Source organism: Physeter macrocephalus, unplaced genomic scaffold, assembly GCF_002837175.3.
Source record: "Physeter macrocephalus isolate SW-GA unplaced genomic scaffold, ASM283717v5 random_425, whole genome shotgun sequence".
Taxonomy (NCBI): Eukaryota; Metazoa; Chordata; class Mammalia; order Artiodactyla; family Physeteridae; genus Physeter; species Physeter macrocephalus.
This window is the reverse complement of record NW_021145711.1, coordinates 55,677-61,676: the sequence shown is the minus strand read 5'-3', so window position 1 is coordinate 61,676 and position 6,000 is coordinate 55,677.

The following is a 6,000-nucleotide window of genomic DNA, read 5'->3' as shown; positions in this document are numbered from 1 at the left end:
TACAAACGTGGAACCATTATGTTGTACACCTGAAACTAATACAATGCTATGCGTCAATTATACTTCAATTAAAAAATGTCTACACAGAAACTTGAACACAAATGTTTAAAAACATTTTCTTTATAAACATAGTGCTATGTTAGCATTATTTGTAATAGTCGTCCATCAGTGGATGAATGGTTAAACAAATTGTGATATATACATACGATGGCATATTATTCAGCCATAAAAAGGAACAAATTACTGAAGTATTGACACATGCTACAACACGGATGAACCCTGGAAACATTAAGCTCAGTGAAAGAAGCCAGACACAAAAAGTCACACATTATATGATTCCATTTATGTGAAATCCAGAATAGGTAAATGCATAGAGACAGAACGCATATTAGTGGGTACCAAGGAGAAGGGAGGGAGAAATGGGGAGCAATTGCTTAACGGGTATAGGGCTTTCTTTTGGGGTGATGAAAATGTTTTGGAACTAGATAGAGGTGGTGGTTGTGCAACATTGTGAACATACTAAATGCCACTGAATTGTTCACTTTAAAATGGTTAACTTTATGTAATATGAATTCCACCTCAACCTTAAAAAAGATGAAAGAAAAAAGTTTTAAGAAAATTTTAATGTTTACTCTTTTAATAATAGCTTTATTGAGATACAATTCATATACCATACAATTCACCCATTTAAAGTGTACAATTTAATTGTCTTTACTGTAGTCAGAGTTATGTAATCATCATCACAATTTTAAAACATTTTTATCAGCCCCCCCCCAAAAAAAACCCCAGTACCTATTAGCAGTCACTCCCCATTCCCTCCTCTCCTACAGTCAACCACTAATCTACTTTCTGTCTCTATAGATCTGCCTATTTTGTACACTTCTAAGAAACAGAATCATATGTAGTCTTTTGTGACTGGCTTCTTTCACTCAGCATGTTTTCATGGAATTTCCTTTATTTTAAATATAAAGTTTGTGCCATGTATTAAAACGTAAGGAAAAAAGTAAGGAGACTATTAAAGGACCACTTATGAAAGAATACAATCACTGAATGCAATGGCAGATCAAGAATCAAAAACAGAAATCCAGCTAAGATGAATTTTTATAAAATAAAAAACAATAGATGTGAAGCAAAACTATTATAAGATGCAGTAGAAGTAATCAAATCAAGGTAAAACAAATACGTTAGGGAAAATATTTTACAAAACAAATTGCTGTCAAAGAGAAAATTTTCCCTAAAAAAGGTTTAGGAAAAGTAATCACAGGTTTAGTTAAAAAAAGAAACAGGGAGAGCAAAGAATCATTGTCTTTGAGTATAAAAACTCCTACAATCAGTGTTTCCCAAAATGTGGTTCCCTGGACTATGTGCAACAAAATCATCTAAGAACTTGTTTTTAAAAAATCAGGGCTTCCCTTGTGGCGCAGTGGCTGGGAATCCGCCTGCCAATGCAAGGGACGTGGGTTTGAGCCCTGGTCCGGGAAGATCCTCCATGCCACAGAACAACTAAGCCCGTGCACCACAACTACTGAGCCTGCGCTCTAGAGCCCGCAAGCCACAACTACTGAGCCTGCGATCCACAACTCCTGAAGTCCATGCACCTAGAGCCCACACTCCACAACAAGAGAAGCCACCTCAATGAGAAGCCTGTACACAGCAACTAAGAGTAGCCCCCGCTCGCCACAACTAGAGAAAGCCCACGTGCAGCAACGAAGACCCAATGCGGCCAAAAATAAAATAATTTATTAAAAAAAAATTAGATTTCTGGTCTGTGCCCCAGACAATCACCAAAGATGGGACGCTGTAAATTATTTTTTATAAGTTTCCAGAAGACTCTCATAAACGCTAAAGTTTGAGAACTTAATATCTAATTAACACAAATTAATGCAAATGATTAAATGTGTGTAAGAGACAAGAGAATCATGACAGCAGTAAAGTGCATGAAAAAGAGCAAGGTGAAAGAGAGCAAACAAAAAAAAAGAAAAAAATTTTTGCACATTGCACTGTTGAGAAAACATAAAGTGATGTTTGGAAACTCTTGTTGATTTATCTTGGAAAAAAATTCCAAATGTGTAAATATGCAAGCCATTCTACTAATACTTGTGAGGACCACTCAGGATATGAATAGGAAAGCACTCATAAATGTAAAGTTGCATGGCAGAGAGAGCATATGGTTGATACCCAAGTGTTTGTTAATGTCAGACTATTTTTATAACAAGTACTGTTACATTTAATTATCTCCATTCTTAACTCTGATAACCTAGACAAAACTAAACTTTTTGCAGTAGTAATCTTTACATGAACAACAGCATAAATTGTCAACTATTATGTCACATACTGATGTGCAAGCTCAGGGTCAGGACATTTACTTTCAGACCAAGTTAATCTCTGTTTTTATGGTAAAACTTATGTAAACAAGGACAGACAAAATTAAATTTCTCAAGGCTAAGAGCACTGCATGATAGAACTCAAATTTCCCTGAAAATCACTAAAATATGCATTCAAGGGTAGCCTTTATTATTTTAACTGTAAGCAAAGATTCCTGAAGATGAAGTATTAAGTTCTAATTCATAATTTTACTTCAGTGAGGAAATTCCACTTTGGCTTAGCAGAGTTAAAGAAAGGAAGTTCACTTTTATAACTCTCAAAGGTGCTCACTAACAGAATGCAAAATTTGTCCGTTTTCCCCATAAAAGGCATCCTCCCACTATAAACTCATAAACCTAATTAAAGTGCTAAATTCTAAAGTCTCTTTGACTCATTTAGATTAAGCTTTACAATGCATCTGGAAACCCAATTATATTCCTTCGAACATTAAGAAGCAGATGTTTCAACATTTCCAGACATGGCTCTTGCACATCTTGTAAATGAAACAAACTATATTGGGGGAATGAAGTAGCTAACGCATGCAAATATATTACATGGGAGGTTATGTTGCTTTCAAAGGAGATTTTTATTTCTTATCAACATTTGGCTTGATACATGAAGGTCTAGAAGCATCTAAAAGTTCTTTTTGACACTTTTTCATTTTACAGCTTATGTTTCAAAAGTCAGAAACCCTAGAATTGAGTAAAGCCTGAAAGCAGGTTAAGATACAGATGTGTGCACTTCTTCATTAAAGGTTTCACATTTCCTCCCAATAAGCAGTCAACCAACATTCAATTAAGCCCCAACTCCCTAAACATCTCTCACATATTCAATGTGGCCTCTTCTTCACACAAGTCCAGTGCAACCTATCCACACGCGCACACACACCAACAGTCTCCAAGTCACCCACACTGGCACAAAAGCCTCTCAACATTCATCTGGTTGCTGATCAAGGGCTATTCTTGACACTGCCTGTAATCTCTTTTTCCCTTTCTACCGCAATACTCACTACTCAAAACGACAAAAGAAATAAGTTCGTTTTCTCTAACCACTGAGAGCTTCTCTAACTCTATACACCTCTCTCTCTTTTCCCCCCTTATTCTCTATCCTGCCTTTGTTATTCAGAAGGTGCAGGGTCTGGGAAAATCTCACTCACCTCATGCTATAGGCACCAGCACCCAGTTCCTGGCCGATCCCGGATAGACTAGCATCAAAGTCCTGCACCAGCCCGGATTCAATCACCTCATCGGCCAGAGGCAGCTTCAGAGCCCAGGCCATCCTGGCTCCTTCCTTGCCTCAGGAGACACCGTTTCTTGTACAAAGGCGAGCAGTGTGATTCTACCCAACGGGGGCAAGACTGCAAGACTGTAGAAAACTCCAAACCAAGATCTCCCCCGCAGTACTCACCAGCCGCCCCCAAGCCCCACCCGCACTGCCCACACAACTAATCTCCCGCACCCCTGTCTCCTCGCTCTTGGCTGCCCTGACTTCCAAACTCCCTACCCCCACCCCCACCCCCGCCCAGCTCTCTGGAGCCGCGCGAGGGTCCTTTGGCTTCACTCTTCCAGACTGCCCAAAGGCAACCCTGGACTCCTCGCACTCCCACTCTTTGGGCTCTCCCCTTGAACTCGTGGTGGTCACTCGCTGCTTTCTAAACAGACCAGCAGCAGCGACCCGCTACCTACCCTGCGCGCCCACGCCGCTTTCGCACCTTTTCCCCCGCCCCTTTCTGCGGGAAACCCCCCTCCCTCCCGGGAACCAGTCTCCCTTTCCCCTCCAGGCCTCGCTTCCGGTCAGTCCCAAGATCACTTCCGGTCACCCCTTCTCAATCCCACGGCTCTTAGAACCAAATCCAGGTTTCCGCTGAGTCGACTCCCAGCCCTCTGCAGCCCCCAACGGCCTCGAAGCATAGGTGGAGAAAGCCCAGCACCGGCTTGAATCCCAGACTCGCCAGGCTCCTCCACCGCCCACCGCCCCAGCGCCAACCAATCATGGCGCCCTCTTCCTTCGCCGGTGCGGAGAACGTGAATCACCCTGACGCTAGCCAATGAAGAAGCGACTTCGCCGGCCTCGGCAGTGATGATAGGCTGGTTACGCCACGGCTCTCTGCCCGCAGGAGATGGGCTGGGGGATCTGGCAGAGGAAACGGCGTGCGTCAGGTGGCTCAGTTCAAACGTTCCTCCTTGGGGCTACCTGAGTTCTGGCGTCCGCTAAGTAAGCGAGTCAGCACCCTAAGGCGTGGGTGGAGCTTTCTCTCTAGTCTTATTGAACCCACACCCACACCCTGGCTGACTTACTTAAACGCTCCTAACACGCGTTTGTTTGCTCCTGGAATACTGTCTCATTAAACTCACCTCTGAAGGGGTCAAGACTGCTTCAGTCCCACTTTCCTGGATAGTCTTTTTATCTTCCTCATTCGCCCTTAATGCTTTTCAACAGGAAAGGTTGAGATAGGTGAAAGTGTCGTAGTTTTTAAAAGGTGGTGGTCTGAAAATCAGGATTTGTGCTGGCGTCATTTACTAGCTTGGTGACCAGAATAATAGTTTAATCACACCGAGATTTAGCTTTCTCATATTTAAAAAGTGGGGATAGGGCTTCCCTGGTGGCGCAGTGGTTGAGAGTCCGCCTGCCGATGCAGGGGACACGGGTTCGTGCCCCGGTCCGGGAAGATCCCACATGCCACAGAGCGGCTGGGCCCGTGAACCATGGCCGCTGAGCCTGCGCGTCCGGAGCGCGTCCTGTGCTCCGCAACGGAAGAGGCCACAGCAGTGAGAGGCCCGCGTACCGCAAAAAAAAAAAAAAAAAAAAAAGTGGGGATAACCACACATGCTCCATCTTCCTCCAATGAGGTTAAAATAATAATGTCCATTGTTTATTGATCAACTATATACAAGGAACTTTATTACATTATCAGTAATACTCAAAACAATCGTAACTAGGTTTACAATTACAAAGATAAGTATTAATGACTTTCATTTTACCAATAAGGAGAGGAGGCTAAGGGCTTAAGTTAGCCAGAGCTAAATTGGGGTGCCAACCTCAGAGCTGATTACAAACCCTGATAATTTCCACTACAAGACATTGCCTATATGTGAAAGTATTGGTTCACTGCTGGATTCCATTATTTAATTTTTACAACGTCTTGAGATAGATAGGTAGATAGATACAAATAGATAGCTGCCTTTTTCACTAGATTACGACCTCCTAAAGAAAAGAGAATACATATTTTTCAGGCTTGTGTTCTAAATATCTCCTGGTATAGTTCCTGCATTCAGTAGGACTTTTTTTTTTTAATGCTCATTGAATTAAAAAAAAGGAAAGAGGTTAACATGAAGTTGACAGCATGCCCCCAGTTTCAGCCAGAGTCCTCTCTTTGAGGGCTCTGACTTATCCATCTTCTTACCTTAATAAGCCTGGCATCCAAGTCTTGATTCATTCCCAAGACATTTAATATCTCTTCAAGCCATTTTTTTTCTTCCCTTGAGCCAGTTTTATCTCAAAACATGTGTTCGTGTGTAAAGGAATGGATCTTGGGCTCAGAGACCAAAAGAGAGATGTCATAACCAAAATCCTTTACAAACAAGCCTTTATAAACAATCCAGAGTATTTTTTTAAATATAATCCATTTTTAAAATT